The 20,774-nt window shown below is 33.8% G+C and overlaps 1 protein-coding gene across 1 annotated transcript in view; it reads left to right on the top strand.

Moving 5' to 3' along the window:
* alphaCOP (coatomer subunit alpha) overlaps positions 1 to 20,774 on the top strand; it is a 288,800-nt gene that overhangs the window by 98,849 nt on the left and 169,177 nt on the right. The window lies entirely within an intron of this gene.

Here is a 20,774-nt window from a genome sequence, read left to right on the forward strand (position 1 = left end):
CATCACGATCTGTTTTTTTTCTTGCCTTTTCATATTTTTATTTGTTGAGATTAAAATTTTTAAAGGGAGTGACGTATCAAGTAATTTAAATTTTACTAATATCAATCCCTAATCTTTCTATTTGCTTTTTTTTATCTTAACATTTTTTATTGAAGATTTTTCAATTTAACATAAACTGTTTCTTATTTAGACTTGTAGTCAACATAGCAGCTCAATTATTTATGGAAATAACTTTTAAAATATTTATATATCCAATTTGATAGTCTTCGTTTACATTATAATATTATTATTATTCAGTGTATTTTGAAGTTTTCGTAAAATTTCCATACTCAAAAATAGGAAGTACCCCTAAGTTGTTTACATAAATAATTACTGGTTTTCATAATTCTGTTTTAAAAGTTTCTCTCAAGAAACCTCTTATTAACAGGATTTCAGTCACAGCTTCTAAAAAAGCTATATACCCTGCAAATATTAAACATTTTGTTACATATTTTGTTCATGCATTTTCCAAAAAATTATTTTATTATGCAATCTTATTACGTATCCTGTCGCCGACTTGCTATTTTTATTATCACCGGCTTGGTCAGAATCTTCTATTTAGTCCAACATCTCACCCTTTTGAGAATAACTATATATTAGTCAAGTCATGCAGAAGCGCAACGAGGCAAGTTTGTGAAGCAGACTTTGGCAAATGTGTTACTATTTACTCAAGAATCGTATACTCAACTTTTCGAACAGCGAAAAAACATGTTTTTTATCGATATTTGCTTCTTGCATCAATCTAAAATAATGCTACCTGCAGGGAAAAAGAAGTTAATACTAACTAATAAAAATATACAGAAATAGGCAATTATCCATTACAAGTGTTTGTATCAATAATTATGCATCTTTAACAGCTGACGTAATTTTTTTGGGCGTTGAGTATACTTTCGAGCTGAAAAATACATTTAAAAGTGCTTCAATTAAAAAAATGTTTTTATTCTCACGTGTTTGTACTTCGCAAGTGAGTATGGCGATTTTCCTTACATATCAATTCATTTCGTAGAGTACTTTTAAGTGAACTTATTAAAAAGTAATATTTTATATGTTCAATCGCACATTATATGCATTTCATATAAAAAATGCACTTTTTTCTTTATGAAGTTATAAAACAAAGCCTTTTTTTGTTATTAACATTGTACTTGGGACTTTTGGGACTGAAAAAACTTATTATAGTTGTTAAAGATACATTATTGTTAAAATTAAGGCTTGTAATTAAGATATTTGTGGATTTTATTGTTAGTTAGTATCGGTATTGTACCCCTGCAGGTGATGCACAAAAAGGAAAACATCATAAATTTTGGGTTAACTTAACCTCTTTTATTCTTAACAACAGCTTTACTGAAAAATTTTAATGAAAAAATCGTCTTATAACTGTAACCAAAAGTGGTTTTACCCTTAAGTTAGCTGCAAGCCACGTCATTCCTTTCAAGTATACAGATAGGCGAACTCTTCAAAACACAAATTGCTGTTAACAGTGTTATGTTAGTTGTAGGTACATTAACTGAATTCTAATGTTTTATGGATGGATTTACTGCTATAAATATAATAGCCACTACTTATGAATGCAGCGTTTGCATGCTGGTTTTTGAGTATTATCAGTACAATTCCATGTATATATGGATAGACTGGCATGGTAAGTAAGTTGCCTATCAAATGAAGGCATGAGATTGGCATAAACAAACTGTTGTCAGTGCCATACATCATTTTATAAATCAAAACGAATGTTTCTTCTATTTAGAGATGAGACATTACGTGAAACGAGAATTAAATGTCATAAGTTTTTAAATTATAGGTTATATTTATTCTTAAATGTAATAAACACCTTAACCAGTGGCCAACTACTAAATTAAATATACGTACTTAGTCAACTATTGTTAATACTTTTTGACATCAACAGAGTATTTTGTGATGGAAAATAAAAAAAATAATTTGTTCATCGTAAGTCAGCAAATTCTTTTGTAAAATCTTACACGAGGGTGGACAGTTTCTTTAAAGTCATAGATAAAAAAAGTTTATATTAAGGGTTGAAGTGAATAAGTTGGTTTTAATAAATCATTTGGCACTGGAAATTTTATCCACTTAAATTGTAAATATAAAATATAAATTGTAAAGTTTTTTAAATAATATTAAATTATCTTGATAGACGTAAAAATTACTTTATAATAAATTCATAAAGCTTGAAACTAACAACTGAATCTTATTAGCTTACTAAAATATTTTGTTATGACTCTCAGAATGTTACAATAATGTTGCAGAAGTTTTGGAGAAACATTGGTTATAGATTCGTTTAACTATTTGGAGTTTATTGTTAACAGAGAATTTATCAATAACTGATTATTTAAAAGCATTTTTTATTGAAAACAAAAAGTTTATACAAGGATGAATAATCATCATCCTACTAAGATTTTTAAGATAAAAGTTTTTATGTAAGTGTATGTTTGTTACCTTTTGACGGTCAAACGGCTGATCCAATTACTATCAAATTTATTATAGAAGTAGCTGACATCCTATGTTAAGACAGATTTTACTTTCATTTTAAAATTTTTCGGGAACACCGATACATAGTCTAAAAACGCAAACATGTCTGAGGAAATCAGTGTTAAAATACTGTGACTGTCATCGCCTAGTAGACGGCGGCGGAACCAGTGGCAGATGCCGCAGACGGGCGTATGGGAAATAATTTGATTGTACACTACTTAGATACAAAGTATAAGTTTTTAATCATATTGTTAGACTAATCTTGAACAAAATCCTTTTTAAAAAGCGGGTTGAACTTTGGGTACCAGCTAGTAATTAAGTAAATTATACACTAAGTACAATCTCAAGTAAAAAATTAACAACTGAATCTCTTGTCAACTTGTACTTCCAACAGTCGAACAATATTGTTATTAAACACGTTTTTTTTAAGATTTAGAATTTAAGTAAATGAAATATCCAATGCAAAATTATTTATAAAAATCAATCTATTAACTTAAACACTTTATGTAAATCTTTCTGTATTGTTAAGGTAAAAAAAAAAACTGTCTACCTCTATATAAGCCTTTGCCAACATGAAATAAAAATTTTTCTTAGTAGTGTCAGGCTGTGTCAGAAGATGGTGATCAGATGTTAAACCCCTGCGTCATCTTAGACTAAAAGCTAAGGCCCGAAGGTGTTGAAAAAAAAATCCTCCACACAAAAACGATACCTGCTGCAACTTTACCAATTATTTTTCTTCAATAATCCATATTATACCAAAGTTGTGGTAATTTTCAGATTTCAAAGAGACCATTTAACATTTTACACCCCCTTCAAATTATCATCAAGGCATAAAACCAATTGAAACTGATACCAAGTAAGCAAAAATCATCGGGTAATCTTTGAACACTATCCAAACTTTTGTAACATTAACGGTTCAAAAGATACATACCGAAAATGAATGAAAAATAAATTTTTGGTTAGAGTAGGTTGCGAATTTTGATTCTCCAGTGCTTAACACGTGTTAACACACTATGTAAGGTAAGTCATAAACAGATTCTTTAAAGTAAATAAATATCTAAAATAGTTAATTTTTTGATCTACCGGCTTACACGTTCCACTTAGTGACTTGGCATTCCATGATCACGGAAGTTAACTTCTTTTATACGAATGGAATACGACTTATGAACACACCTCAAAATGTCGTAAAAATTGATACAGGTTAATATGTCAGCAAAATGATTACTGAACCTGCTGTATAAAATGATGCTATAAAATACTTTTGGGCTGGAGTAACAGAAAAAAGATTTTATTTTAGACAATGCTTTACCAGCTTCACCCCAACATCATCCCCGAAGAGCTCAACTTTATCAAAGTCTCTCACGCAAAGATCCTTAATAATGTGATGCTGTGTAAGAAGCACAGTAAGTTAACTCTAGTTTGTTCAAAATGTAAGCAGATCTATAGCTTATATCAAAAGGTAATCGTTTAATAAACTTAGCTAGAGGCTGTCAAGCTGAAATCCCAGTGGTTCCCAGTTTTTTTTTTTTAACTTCTTGGCAACATCGGCATCAGGAGTCGATTTCAGCCAAAGTGGTTCCCAGTTATTGTTTCTGATAAGATTGACACAAGGTCCAAAGTCAAAGTTTCCCGTGCTGTAATCTATTATAACATGTTTCATTGCGAGTAACACGGTTAGGCAACTGTACTCGGTGCAGAAATTCTGCGCAGCAGAAGCAGATAATTTTTTTAAACTTGATTCGAGGCTCAATGCCAAAATTTTCCAGACAGGAACCGTCCAATAGACTTTTCCTGTACTACAACACTGGAAAATAAGTTTTTCAGCAGAGTACTGCCAACGACCCTGGAAAGCTAGACTCGTGGGCCAAAGTCAAAGTTTTTCGCGCGGGAATCTTTAATAAATGCTAGACTCGAGGCTCAACGCTAAAGTTGCCAAACGGGAATTGCACGATGGACTTTTCCTGCGCGTACAACACTAAAAAATAGGATTTTTAGAAGAGCACTGCTGACGACCCTGAAAAGCTAGACTCGTAGTCCAAAGTTGAAATTTTCCGTGCAGGAACTTTCGATAAATGCGAGAATCGAGGCTCAACACTAAAATTTTCCAAACGGGAATCGTTAGATAGACTTCTCATGTGCGTACAACATTTAAAAATAGGATTTTTAGCCAAGCTCTGCCATTGACCCTGGGAACCTAAACTTGTGGGCCAAAGTCAAAGTTTACCATGCGGGAATCTCCGATAACATGTTTCTTTATGGAAGACATGCCGAGTTGACTTTATGTGTCGCTGAATTTTTGGGAGGAGGAGCTGATAGTTCTAAAACACTAGACTTGAGTCTCAACGTGAAAGTTTGCCGATTGTTAATCTTTTGATACAGTTTTTCTGGTCGATAACACTGGCAATCATACGTTTAAGTGCCCTACTCGTATCTTTTGTAAGAATGACTTTTGGATCAAAGACACAATTGTGTATGTGCTTATGTTGAAATATTCTGTGTAGTGCTCTCTATTTTCCAGAGCAGGTTCGAAAAAAATTTGCTAACCATGAAAGGAGCAAAGGCTATTTTTGTTCTAATAAGCGACTAATTGTCAAATGTGCCAACAAACTATATGACCCCCCGCACCTTACATCTTTGAAGATAGATGGTTTAACGAGGATAGCGCCAAATGCTTTATACTTAATAATCTGGGCTTTTTTGCATTTAATATTAAGCAATTAGTATGATAATATTAACGAACGTTTCTTTTGCTGTACTTTGTTGTATCGGCTATTTAGCGCATAAATGTAAAAATTTTTAATTCATTCTAGAGATTGATACTTATTCGAAACGTAAAAACAAAATCCTCGAAGTTTGGATTAATTTTTACAAATATGCACCCGACCCGAGAAAACGGCGTGAACAATTGTATGGCAGCAGTCCGACTGCACCGAAAAAAATTTTCAAACGTGTACTGTCCGACTCGTCAAACGTTTGTTAAGTTATTTGTCACACCATTATATTGATAACAATTATTTTTTTTTGTTACACTTATGGTTGGCTTCTATTAAGAGCACTACTCTGTGATTTGAGGATTCGGGAGAGTGATGGTAAGAGGGATGAGAACCCAATTGCAGAGAGGAGAATATGGTTTAAATAGGCAATTACACTGCGAGAAGGTCGCCCATCCCCTTCACGAGGAGTATTGTGTGGTTAAAAATCACATGTAAAAAAATTCACAGCTCTACTTCTTTGAAAAAGTTTCACTACTCGGGAATCAAAGCCGAGGCCTCTCGTGTACCGACCCACAATTTCCGACTCACAAAATATATAAGGAAAAAAAACTTTTCTTATTAAACTTATGGAAAAATCAGTTAAAATTGCATTTATAAGATGTGTATGAATGACTCGATTTTAGTTTGTATGAAAGATTACTCTTAGGTAAACCTATTTCATTTTCAAATAGATCTATAATTTATTGATTTTTTTTTTTTTTTTCAATAACACAAGAAAGAAGGGGTCAAGTATGCGTAAAAGCGTGTATGTAGGTTCATCCATAAAAAAAAATAATTTTCAGCGTTGCTGCATGAATTTGCACTCCTCCAATCTCTCTGAATTTTGAGCTAAACTTTTTCTCCACTAACTATGCGATAAACGTTCTTGAGTCAAAAAATCACCTTAATCACAAAAGAAAAATTGTGAAAGAAGAAAACGCAATTAAAATGTATTATTGTATTTACACAGTACTGAAATTTTTATTTTTTTTAAATATGAAAATTATGAAAAAATGTGAGAAATTGTATAAACAATTGTTTAATTATGTTCAAAGTAACAGTTTAATGATAAGTAAATAAATGTTTATTAATACATATGAAAGCTGCTCTGCTAATAAATACTAATTTTTATATTTTTTAATAAAATATGTACCAAAAAATATACTTCATTAAATGAACTATTCATTTATTTAATGTATATTTAAACCAAATGAATTAATACTAACATCAATGAGATATTAGCCGGTCACTGCAAAAATCTACAGATGCACGATAGTAGAAGCTTCTACATTATTTTTTGTTTTATATTGAAATCAACAGCATTAAATTACAATATTTATAAGGATGTATTTCTTAACCAATTATTTTTTTTATGTTGTACATCATGTTTTTCTAATTTTTTACACGCCTGTATAAATTTTATTTGTATTTCTGCTTGACGTGTTTTAAATAGTCAAACTTTTTGCATTTTTCTGAAATATGTACATTTTTTTTAACTTCTATTACAAATGCAACGTCGTTTTTTGAAAGAGAAAATAATCGAGTCTTGATCATATTTTTTTATGTATAAGATATAATTTTCAGCCAAAAGCAAATACTTCAGTCGTAGCCATAAGATATGAGCCCATGCTAAATTGATAACACCAAGATTTAGTTCGCGATACAATAGGCGGCAAATCTAATTCATTAGGTGAGTTGGAGGCACGCGATTGTTGAGACGGGCTAGTAGGTCTTGGCAACAATCTACACAAACCCAAAGCGTGTGATTGGTGAGACAGGCCGACGGACGTTTGCGCTCGTTGAAGCGAGTTGCGGGAGGCCCACGGTCCTTGAGATGAGCTTGAGAAGGATCACAGTCGGCGAGATGGGTGAGCGGGCATTTGTACTCGTAAAGGGGTGCCAGAGGAGGCTTGTGAACCTAGACACGCGTCGGTGGGTGCTTGCGCTTGTTTTGTGAAGCCTCAGGAGGTGTGCAATCAGCTAGACAAGTTGGCAGGTGCTGGTGATCCCCCGGAGGAGCCAGAGAAGGTACGTGGTTGTCGAGACGGGCTGGTAGGCGCTGGTGATCTCCGAGACGAGCTGGAAGAGGCGTGCGATTGGCGAGACGAGCTGGAAGAGGCACGTGGTCGGTAAGACGGCCTGGCAGGTGCTGGTGATCTCTAAGACAAGCCGAAGGAGACGCATGGTCGGTGATCGCTTTGCTGCCTTGGGTTGCACGACTGGCATGTTACTCCACATTTAACACACCTTCACCGGGACTGTGCAATGCGCTTTGCTGAAATATCTTCAAGTTTATCAAGATGAATTTCTTTAGAAAACGCTTCTTCGTTTGAAATTTCATCAGTATCGACTATCATTAATGAACTGCCATGTTTGAATGAACTGGCATGATTTCTTTATTGGCACCCTGTTTGACGTCATATCCTCTTTGACATGACTGTAAAAATATAAAAATGCAATAAAATGTGCACGAAGGTGTATGCACGTATGCTATGAATACTTTTTATTAGAAAATGCATACTTACATGATATTTTTTAATCATCTAGTTGCATCATCTTCCATGCATCGGAAGCATCCTTATAATACTTTTTGACGTACTGAGTGAAAATCTCTTCGTCCTTTTTGGCTAACGTCAACAACCGTCTTACATACTTTACTTTGTTGTTACTATAAGAGCTCATATTTTTTATAGATTTTCATTCATAAATGGGTATTTGGTGCTCTCCATCGTTACGCAAAATATTAAAAATTTTGGTTGACGTATGCTGGTCAGGGCTTACGCACGTTGTATAAGGTATAAGTGGTGATAAAACTCTGAAATATGAAATTCAATGTTTGATAAACATTTTTATTAGGTTACTTATACATAGTACCTACGCAAAACTCCACTCTGAAGCTAGAATATTTTTATTGTAATGTCGGATCAGTAGGTCCAACGTCGTATCCGTAATGTTGTTGTGATTCTGTGTGACGACGATCTTGAAACTTCTTAAAGCTAACGTTCCAGTACCTTAATCTGGGCGATCGACTTGTCGTAAGCCAGCCGCACGACTTGTCTCCCCTATTTGGAATCACTAGTCCAAATACCTACTGATCGGCTGCGCTTAGGTAAATTTCTTCGTAGCTTGATGAATTTGCCAGCGTACTCTCCTGAGCAAAGTCTAAGCCAAGTTACCTCAGAGCTAACCATTTCGGACGCGAGCAAAAGATAACAATGACGTTACTGGTTTTTTTGCAAACATTTTTTACACGATTCGTTGCTGTAGAAACGAATCCGGTGTATTTTCGATCATAAGAACATACTCGAATGTATTTTTTTTACAAAGTATTATTTATTTATATTTCACCTATTCGCAAATAAATATTGCGCCGAAAATTTTGAGATAACTGAGTACAAAACTTCTGAAATAAAAATCAAGGCGTTGATAGTTGCTTAATGAATGGTGCTTTCAGTTTGTACCTACAAAAGCAATGAGCACCGCAGGTAATTTAGTTATTTGTAATGTACCAATTCACTGATTTCATAAAAAAAATTTTCTTCGGTCCTTTCATACTTAGCAATTTCGTTTAACATCTAATCTCGAGAAAAAAGAGCGTCACTGGTCAAGTAGGCGTTAGTGCTTCTCTTGATACAATTCTCGTGCGTAAACAGAGCACCTCAGATAATTTAGCTGCAAGAGCTGTCGTTTAATTCACGCTATCTTCGATACATTTCATGGCGAATTTTGGCGTTGAACCTTGAGTCGAGTTTAAAAAAAATATCGGCTTTTGCTGCGCAAGAAGTTTGGACTGAGTAGATTGTTTTTCTGATATATTAACCTGTATCAATTTTTACGACATTTTGAGGTGCGTTGATAAGTCGTATTCCATTCACATGACAGAAGTTAACTTACGTGATCATGGAATGCCAAGTCACTAATGGGAATGTGTAAGCCGGTAGATAAAAAAATTTACTATTTTAGACATTTATTTATTTGAAAGAATCTGCTTATGACTTACCTTACATCGTATATTAACACGTTTCAAACACCGGAGAATCCAAACTCGCAACGTATTCTAACCAAAAATTTATTTTCCATTGATTTTTGGTATGTATTTTTTGAACCGTTAATGTTATGAAGTTTAGATGGTGCTAAAAGATCCCCTGCTTATTTTTACTTACTTGGTAGGTACAAGTTTTAATTGGTGTTATGCCTTAATGCCAATTTGGAAGGTATGTAAAATGTCAAATAGTCACTTTATACTTGTAAGGAAGTAAGTTACCTTTTCTTTGTTGGAGCTTGCAAACTGCACCACTTATGTAACGTGAATTTTACTCTCATGTTAAATAAGTACAGATAAGATAAGGATGTCCATTTTTTTGGAGGTCAATTTTGGGTAGATCATCTTAATCTTACTGCAAATGGCACTTGTGAGCCAATTTTTCATTTTCTATGTATTGGCTCAAGTTGTGGCTCGTATTTACTGTGTGCAACACCTTGAAACAGTGCTACCAACATGAGAAATAGGTCGCACTAACTTATTGAAGCACATGTACTTCTTATGGAAAAGTTTGTTTTCAGTATAAAGCCGTGAAAAAATTATCATTGGTCCGAAACTTGTAAACCACACTAAAAAAACTCGACTTTAGTTATAAGAGATTTGTAAATGCCTCAAAAGAATATTTCAAGCGTCATGGCTCATAAGAAGCTATGTTATCTTATGAGTGAGTACTGCCGTTTTTACGCGTGTAGGCGGTGCTGTTTTAAATTGCTACATGGACCGAATGCAGTATTCACCACATGATACTTTTTAAATACTAACAAAACTCTTTACCAGAATAAAATATGACGAAAATATTTTGGATTTTTACGAATCATAAGTTTTCTCAATTCCTGTGAGAGTTGCAACTAGTATTCATTTTTACGACTTTTAGGCCCCAGCTTTTGTCGAAATACATGCGCTATGCGCGTAAAAGTGGTAATTAGGAGCTTCCATAGCATAAAAATGCTTTAAAAAATTTATCAAAAAATTATTTGAAGTATTAAACGTTGGGGCTGAAGCCTAATTCTCCAACTTTAACAGCCGTCTCAGTTCAATAGAAAGACTGACATAGGGCTGAACTTTGATCTGTCGAAACTTTCTGATTCGGCAATCTTACACGTGAAAAAGCATCTTCTTGAGAGAGAAACTAAGAAGGCAGCCAAAGTTAGTGAATTGGGCCCCTGACAAGTGAGACAACTTGGCAAATGTAGCTGAGAAGGTGATGTAGAAAAAGGCTTTCTAGTGGGCTTCGAGGGAGTAAGGAGACAATCATAAGAACGCTCGTCATTAGTTGAGTATATCATTCAAAGATCATGTGGAGTTTTATCATATGCTGTTATAAAGTAGGATATTTGATTTCTTAGAGGTTAGCATGCTAGCCTCCTATCCCGAGAAACTACAGGGGTCGTAGGTTTGAATCTCATCTAAAATTATCCAGAATTTTTCTCGGACTTTTTCGATGCGATGAGTACCCTGGATGCCAAAACACCACTTATCCGTTTTTTAAAACGAATAGAAGATTTTTTCTGGTAATGTGTGGACTTCCAGTGGCTCCTTTTTCGAAGAAAATCCAGCACTCATCCAGCTCATCCAGTGAAGTCATAAATAATGTTATAAAGGTGTACAATCAATGTAGCCGTATCGATAAGTTAAGAATTTTTAACAAAACTGTATTGCCCTTAATAGTAGTTAACAAGAAATTTTTTTTGATTATGTACTTGGAGATAAAAAAAAATTAAATAACGTTTGTTAATTTAACTGTGCCTTATTCTGTTCTGCACTTGTGTCGTCTTTTAATAAAAATTATAAATATTACTGAGCATTTATATTTGTCATAATGTAAAAAACATTGTATGAATAAATGACAAATTGTTGACACATCAATAATGTAAAATCACAATGTCCATTCGTTAATAGTTTTTGCAACAGCTTTTCGTATTAACTGTTACCGTTACACAATGAAAAACGAAAACAGTTTGAAATGATGAGAACAGTAAGACTTAACTACTATACTTTTGCAACTAATCATGACTTCTGCAAAGAGAACAAATTGTAACTTGATGTTAAATTAAAGGATATGCAATAGCTTTATTACATATACCATGATATAACTTGCCTAGCTGTATTTTTTAATTTTTGTGAATTTATACTTTGAACTTTTACACATGCAGAAGTTGTCATCAATACCTTCTCTATTGACATTACAGCACATAACTATTTTGTACGTTAAAATATTTCTCGTTTATTTAGATAACTCTTGTGTATTTAATAAAAGAGAGCTATCAATTTTGTCATATAGTTTACATTTGCCTTCTTTTTTTAAAAACAATATTGTTTTTATAACCCATCTTACATACTATTTCCGATTTAAATAATCAAATCCCACAATTACAACCATCAATAAGAGCAAAGTGAAAGACTACCAACGGTTTCATTTAATTCACAGCTCACATTACCGATACCTTTAGAGTATATAACTAATGGCTTATGACTCCTGCTAAATAGTTTATAGTTCCTAGGATCATATTAAAAAAAGTAAAAATTTGACAACGAGTGTACTATTAAATTTTACGTATGATAACCTCATTACTGCTTATTCAATGAAGCCTTCAGGGATGAATAATTTCTGTAGCGCATTATACACAAAATTCAGTTTATTTGTAGCCTAAAAACTTGATAAATAGAGCCTGGTAAGATAGCTCATCAGTATATGTAATAACGCTACCCCATATTCTTTGATTTGTCATACGTTATGTTTTTAAGAAGTAGTCGTAAAACAAAGCACCTTGAATCATTGGCATAATCCAGTGAGCAATTACATTAAACACCCATCTACTATATTCTTACTTAAAATGCTTGTGCAGATGATTTGTTAATATTTGTGTAATATTTATTGAATCAGGGCTGTAATATTTATTTTTGAGTTATATGACTACTTATTTTAACTTCTATTCATTCTACTTTTTGTAATCAATTTTAATACCAACATAATTTTAAACATTTTTTGAGTTTTTATTATACATTTTTTTAAAGTTTTGTTTTAATTTTTTTTATTCTATTGACATTTTAACTATACATCAATAAGTTTCTAATAGTATTATAACGTATATTGGATTCGATCCTTATCAGTATATAAACAAAAATCGTAATTACTTACAACGAAATTTCGATAACTTAACAATTTATAAAAAGTATCTTACCAAATCCTCGGATTTTTTTCTACCATACTTTGACTTGTTTAACTTACAGATTTAATTTTTGCTTGTTTGCTAGCCTTTATGTTTATTAATGTAAATTTTTGATTTTACTTGTCAAAATTCAAAAAAAATAATTATGCTAAAAAGTACCGTGCATTCTTTATGCCATAAAATAATCAGTGGCCATAAGAAGCCGTTGATTTACAGTTTCTCCCGTATAATTCACGAAAAGGGCTATTTTTTTAAGCTGTTAAGATTTTAAACCCCCCAAAAAATTTATATTAAAAAAATTTTTTTTTCTTATATCTCACAACTTTATTACCAGAGCAACAAAGTCCTGGACCTTAAACCCCACATTTTTATTGCCACAAAAACACAAAAACATTTTCTACTTATTTAAAAATCTGAAGTAGGATCTTTAAAGATTTCAGAGATTGCTGTGAGGGTACAATGAAAATTTTATCTCTCACGTAATGGACTCTTTATTTGTCGATTTTGACGCTGCTGTTTCAATCTCGATAAATTTTCTGCGTCAGTTTCTTGACGCCTAAGCAAAATTGTATTTATTAGATACATTTGAAGTTTTTCTTCCAATTCACCCTCTTGCAACTTTTGGCATGCTTAAAATTTGTGTGACCCCTAAAGTGTGTTTTCTGTCAACTTTGTTAAGTTCTAATATATTTGTTGGCAAGGTAGTTCGACGTCCGATGGCCCTAAAAAAGACCGGTGAACTTATTAAGTAAACTCTTTCAGTCTTCAGTTAACAGCAATTGTGACTGCCTGGATACCTCAAGGTGATCTTCTCTGGCCTGATGTTGAAAACCCAGACTACTCGGGAGAAAAATTACAAAGTCCGAAGCTTTGGGGCTCGTTGTAGTGCTCTTTCCCAATGTCTCCCGGTATAACGTCGAAGACGTTGGTGTCTAAAGCACCTTTTTTATTTTGCAGATTCAGTTTTTTGGTGATCTTAGATGGGGAGATTGGTTAGTGATACTTGTGCACCTTTTTTATTTTGCAGATTCAGTTGTTTTGGTGATCTTGGATGGGGAGATTGGTTAGTGATACTTGTTCAGTGGAGGCTGTCCCGTTGGCTCAAGTTTTGTTTTCCTTCATAGCTGTTAAAGGTTTGCCCAGCGCAGACCTTGGAGAGCATCAGTGATTTCTGGTTAAATGCTTAGAGTCGAAAGGGTAATATATGGTTGTCGGTCACCGGGTTTTCCAGCCTTGCGAAGAACAACTCCGCAGGTGACGTCTGCCAGTGAATAGCTGACTTGGTTTAATAGTGCCCGTCTTCAGTTAATATAGTCTTTTAGTCGACGAATCGCTTCCAAAAATGGTAATAAAAATGTATTTGTTAGCAAGGTAGTTTACACTTAAGTGGATCCTAAAAAGAACCGATGAAATTGATGGTTAAGTAGGGAACGCCAATACTTATAATGGCCCTAAAAAGCGCCAGTGGTGAAACTTCCAGGCTATTCTTTATTATTGTTCCTGATGATGAAGAGCTGGCTACGGGTTGCTTGATTCTTACCCTAGGAGTCTCGATTTACGGAGTCTGTGATGAAAGGAGGTACGCCGCTGACCAAAGAATATCTCGTCTCGGGTCGTTTCTCGGATAACCAACCGCTCATCGTTAGACGGGAACATGTGGGTAAGCGCGTTAGGGACGCGACGACTAAGAAGGTAGCAGTTGTGGCTACCCGTGCTCCTCAGAGCTGTTTTTCCTGGCTTACACTTGTAGCCAAAAATTCTCTGACTGTACCAGGTGGGATGGTGGGACTGCCACACAACTCTGAAGAGTTGGTGCAGATTGTGCTCTGGCTAGATATGTCTCCTGGTATTGTGGCAGAGACGGCATCGGTTGGAATAATTTTTTTTTTTTTATCGCACTCGTCGAGATTCAGGGTGAACAGACACCTAGGTCCCTTCCCCCTTGGATAAGAGTGTCGTCCGTAACCGGGATACCCAGCTGCAAGACTGTCATCAGCATTCTCTATACAGCTCGTTGTACTTCCGAAGCTCAACTACATCCCTATCAAGACGCTCTGGCCTATTATAACCACATTTATTTAATTTTGTTGCAGGTAGCCTCGATTTAATGTCGACGCCACCTAGCAGATTTTACTGAACTAAAGTGAAAAGCTGGCGTATTTTTGTAAAACTTTGAGCTCATTTATTGCTATTGTTATTAAATTTTTTACGATAAAAACTATACTAAAACCATCTAGGAAGTATCATGAATCAGTGTGCAAAATTTCAACAAAATCGGTTCCGTAGTTTTCGCGGTTAGCGATTACAACGGTTTTAGCGTACTTGCTTTATATATTAGTTAGATATGTGGTTAGATGATCGTATCTTATAACTGTACTTGTCTTTTTTTCGGATTTCGTTGACAGCAGATGGATTTTATTTATCTTAGAAATCAAATTTTGTAACATCATTCGGCTTCACTTTCATTATTTTCGACCTTATCATTTTCAAATTCATAACAATTAGATTCGAAATTTTCAAATTTATAACTTTTAGATTCACTTTAGCTTGTATAATTAAATTCTTCTTAATTTTATTATTTCTTTCATTTTATCTTCTCTTACTCTAACATTTTTTACAATTATTATTTTATTTTAAACAAGTATTTTACAGCTACATTTAGCATAACTAATTATTATCCTCAACTGTGCTTTATCTTGTTCATTGTGTTGTTTGACTTTTGGTTTTCCTACAAATACTCGACCACCGTGAATTTTTAAGGATTTACATTAGGTTTCTCACCAAAAAAATATTTTATAGCTATAGTTTGATTTTTTAAACAAGCTACAATTTTTATTATTACTATCTACTATTTCATATTTATGTTTGCCGCTTTTATTGAACAACTACTGATTTTCATTGCTAATGAATTGTACCTTTCTGTCATACCATTTGATTCATGCACATACGGTGGACATGTGAAAAATTGAACACGTTTAAATTATATAAAATTGTGAATTTCTCTGTTTTAATATTCTTTTTAATCATCAAATGGTAACATTTTCAACTTTTATATTTAAATTTTTTTCTACTAAATTCTGCTACAACCTGTTTCTGATTTTGTCTAAAATAATGTATTGGTACACATTTATTGTATTCATTATTAAACGTTAAAAAATTTTTTTTTTTTAAGACCTACTAAGGCACATCGCGATTTTTGATTTTGGCAAGCGGGTGTGACTAGATAGCAAACAAGAGAGTCAGAGAGGTGAGCGAGCCGATTAAGCGGATCTTTTGTCGTTTTCCATTTTTTTGTGTGCCGTGTATATTTTTATTTCACTCGCCAAGGGAGATTTTACGAGCTTGTCTTCCGATCTGTTCGTTGGTTTCATGTAAGTACTTGCTTTATAAACATTACATATTTGTGTTTAAGTATTAATGTTCGTGTTTCAAGGTTGATTCGGTAAGTTTAGACAAACACGCGCAGGCATTTAATCACGAGAATCTTGACGTTTCTTGGAAGCTTCGTTGTACTTCACTAATAATTGCTTACTCTATAAAGCATCTTTTTAATTTGCCGTACTAAAAAATAGTAGAGACGCTTAAAACTTATGATTACTCACGTAGGGTCATTTTATTAGTAAATTGTACTAAAAAGCAATTGGATTTCTTGTGGCAGAAGCTTGCTTACCTACGGGTACGTTGTTCTAAAAAAATTTTTTTCTAATTAACTATACAAAAACAAAGTTCAATTGCTAATCGTTAGTGCTTGCCTGTGTCAATGCATATTTAAATAATAAGTAACAGTATAAAACAGTTAAGTTGCTAGTTGTCAAAATTTACTTGCCTAAAAACATATTTTATTATTTAGTACTATTATGATTTGGTTTTTTAATTACCAATATCTGCTCAACAAAGGGCAGATTTTATTATTCAATAATACCTAAAGGCAGTTAGATCCTTAATAACCAATTCTAGCTCATCTAAAAAGTTGAATGCATCAAGAACTTTATACTTATGAAAGAGTTAAAACAATTTGATAAGTATCAAATTATGATTGTAAATACGTTAAATATTGATATTATTTGATTAGTGAACACCAATTACATAGTTTATGAATATGTATGAAGTCCATCTATTTACCTCTGGTGGTGTTAAAAAATGAATTAAAAGAATTATCTTTTTAATTAAGTATAAATGTATGCATTGAAAATAGGAATTGTTGATACTTGGTGTGTGGGGGGCTGTCATTGGACAAAGAAAAAGGGAATGAGGGACTGTGGGGCAGGCTTGTAAGAGGTTCCAGGAAAAAATTATAACTATCAAATTATCAGTAAAAACGGTTGAATTGCACCTTATATGCAGGGAAACTGTAGGAGGCTGTGGGGTTGTGGAAGGGCTCCTTGACTGATGAATAAGTGTATAAAGCTAATTTCGTTATGAATGTGTTATGTACTCAATATTTAGCTTAAAAAGTACTAATGAAAACAGTTACAATTTCGTATATTAATGTACGTTAGCATTTAAGTTTTCGTGGACTGTACTACCAGGAACATGGCACCTGGCGGACAATTATTTAGCATGGAGTATCGCAACTGTGTAAACTGTGACTAAGCTCCACGCACCCCCCTCACCGCCCCACTAGCTCCTTGTACAAAAACGTGTAAAATTGAGCTTGTTTCCTTGGGGATTAAGAAAAAATAAAAATAAAATAAAAGCCACTCTGCCTCACCCCTCGTCATCCCACAGCCGCTTCGAGCTGCCCCGCAGGGATGTATGCTAATAAACAGAGATGTATTCCCCATAGTAGGCAGACACTTTTATACATTTATATAAAAGTTTTAGCAAAAGTATCTTGTGGTACCACTTTCTTTTCAATAGCATAATATTACATGGCAGTGAATGTTGCTTCAAGTTGTTTGTTATACATAGATTTTTGATAGATATTATTAAAACATCTAACTTAAATTTGTCGTTACGTAAAAAATATCCACAAAAAATTGCAGATCGTTGATCTTTACCGTTTTTTTCACATTTGGTTTGAAAGAATCTTAATTTAACATGTAACCTTATGAAAAAATCACTCAAGAACACAAAGTTGCATTCATAAGAAAATTATTGGTAGAAAATTTCCAAGCTTTTTGTTGTATTGTAGATGACTCCAAAAAAAACTAATTGAGTTTCCGAATGGATCTATAAGCGGTTATTTTCATACAATAAGAAAGAAGGGGTTGAGTATGCGTAAAAGGGTATGTATAAGTACGTCTATATGTCGAAAGTAATTGCTAGAGTTTCTGCATACTTGCGCTTCTCTCACCTCTCTGAATATTTACCGTACTAACTGTAATAAACATCGAGTCGTCGTCCTCAAGTAAAAAAGTCATGTTAGTCCAGCATGAAAGATTGTGGAACAATAAAACGGAATACAAATCAATGAATGTACAAATAGAACCTTGTTTGAATAAACCATTACCAGAAAAAACATGAAAAAAATTATAACCTACCTCAAAATAGTTTAAATATTATAAATAAAGACTAATATTTAAAAAGTAATAAATTATTAAAAATTAAGTAAACATTTATTAATGTACAGAAAAGCAGCTACTAAAAAGTATTAATTTTTGAGTTTTGGGAATAACTATTTTGTTATTTTTATATATATATATATATATATATATATATATATATATATATATATATATATATATACACATATATATGTATATATAAAAAATATGATTGAATAATAATGTTTAACCCTGGTGCTTCGTTATTTTGAGCATGCTTTAGGGTTAAAAAGACTGCTTTCCCACTGCGACCGTACCACTAACATTACTAGGCGTCTTACTATTTTCGTTCGCCTCGAATGTTTTCATTCTTCTAAATACACACGAATCTTCCTTTTTTTGACAAAGAGACACAGAAAACAAAATTTACTGTTGAAAACGTTCACTCCGGCCCATAACCTGATGAGGTATAATTAGCAGAGCAAATAAAATTTAGAATTACTCGATGATTGTATGAAAGAGAAGTATTTATTGAACTACTGCAAATCAGTACGAAGGAGAGAATTAAACAGAATGCATCAACATATACAGGTATGTCACTCAACATAAGGGAATAGAGTTTCATATGCGCGAGAATCAGACACATACTGTGTATAGAGACGCCACATGGCATACTATACTTTTGTATGTGTATATAACTACACGTAAGATACACGAGGACACAAATCTAATTGACGCTCATTAAAATCTAAACAACAAATTATCTGCTTCTACTAACATTCTGTATTGAACAGATGCTATAGAAGGCTCTAAGATTGACGACATAAAGAGCTTTATGACCTCTTTCCTTTTGAAAATTACTTAGCTGGGAAACAAGGTTAATACAAGCAATACCTCCATTAAGACTTAAGTTGATGAACTTAATGAAAGTATAAAAACTTTGGAGTCTTTACCAGCCTCTGTGTTGGATGTGAATAGAAGGCTTGAGACCCTGGAGCAATCTTCTCCTGCTGCTTAGAATTTCGAAGACGTTTAAGACGAACTTAGCGCAGTTGAGAACCGCTTTTTCCTTTCTAATGCAGCCGCTCTAGACAGCTTTGCAGCAGCCATGGAGGAGAGACTTGATATATATATTGTCTTCAAATATATTGCTGTCTTGGAACCATTAACTAAATTTTAGAACTACCAATATTAACCAGTTAGCTCGTCTGGTCAAGTTTCTCTTTGCAGCCAAACCATAACTTCTTCTGATCATTCTCTGCAGTAGGAGATATCTTATGTATTTAATCTCTAATGCTCTAAGTTACCTCAAGGTGTCAGTGTCACCTCTGATAAAACCAGGGAAAAGCGCATCTTTCTGAACTAGTGGATGAGGAGAAGCGATATTAGATAAAATACATTCAAGGCACTTTGACTATTATTAATGATTAACCTTCCTTTTAATCAAACACAAACCCTCAATAGTAGTAACAGTGACAGTATATTCGTATATTACAAAAATATCAGATCTCTACATAATTAGCTCTCTGCAATATAATTGACTTTACTTTTACTTACTAGAACTCCAAGTATGATGATTTTCACTGAAATTAGCTGAAACCACATACTTTGGGCTCCAACTGCCTCTGCCAAGTTACAATATCTATGGACAAGATAGGCATTCAGTTGAAAAAATTCAGATCGGTGTCTTAGTAGCAATAGACTAAAGCATTCCATTTTATTGAATGTTTTTAGAAATAGATATCGAGTACGTACACGTATACGTAGTGCTACGTTGGACTTTATTTTCACATTGCGCAAAACTCTGCACTAACGGCTCACACTGAACTTTGTGACCATATTGAGTCACTTATGAATTAATATTCCTTCTGCAAATTTTTCATATGTAGTAACCTTAATTTGGCTAAGAGTCATTAGACTAATTATCTACTTTCTCTGCAGCTGACAAGCTATGCTTCACCGGACCAGAAACAGCTACTACCCAGTCATCGTCAAGAGGTGAGACCGCGCAGACGTGTTTACGTTATCTATTTTGTTGTCCCTCCATGTGTGTCGCATAGTTCTCAAATTTTGTTGTTGAACCTCTTGGAGGTTTTCTAAATTGTTGCAGGCATTCGGGCTCCACGTGGCTCTAGCTTTCTGAGAGCATAAATCACGGTTGCTCTCCTGTCGAGCCTATGAGTCTGTGTTCGCCTGCAAATAATAATCACTTATCACTCCTGAAACTGGCCAGCCCTGGTGGAGACTTGACTTCAACTGATCTTTTCTTTACTGAGGGTGCGGCTTTTACTCATGGGATTGTGATCCTGTGCCAAACTACTGTCTATTGCTGATTCGCCCTCAGGACTACACCACCTCTTATGAAGACAGTCAGGGAGACGACAAATTTCGCGTGGACTTAAATATCTCAGCGCTGTGTTACAGGCCAGTTATTAATTGTGTTTTGTCTGTTCTTAAAATTACTGGCATTTTCAAAAATTTTATATTTTGTATCGATTCATTAATCATCAATAGTTTAATTCTTTTCTATTCCATTTTTTCAATCTATTTTTGATCTTCAAATTCGATCTCCCGATGTCAACACTCTTTTGATTACTACACATACATTCTCTCTTCATACCTTGTGTCTCGTGATTTGTTTACTTTCTGTAGGCTTCTATACGTCATAACGTCTTAAGTAGAAGTATCATATCATCGGCTATCTCTATTCGTGCTTACTCACGCACCTACATTACTGCGTAGAGATGTGTACCTGATATGACGAATAAATCATGTTTCGTCTGTTGTGCGAAGTTTTTAGCTG

This window comes from Copidosoma floridanum, unplaced genomic scaffold (genome assembly GCF_036245765.1).
Source record: "Copidosoma floridanum isolate Cflo_tuat_1 unplaced genomic scaffold, Cflo_Japanese_pri ptg000011l, whole genome shotgun sequence".
NCBI classification, from domain to species: Eukaryota; Metazoa; Arthropoda; class Insecta; order Hymenoptera; family Encyrtidae; genus Copidosoma; species Copidosoma floridanum.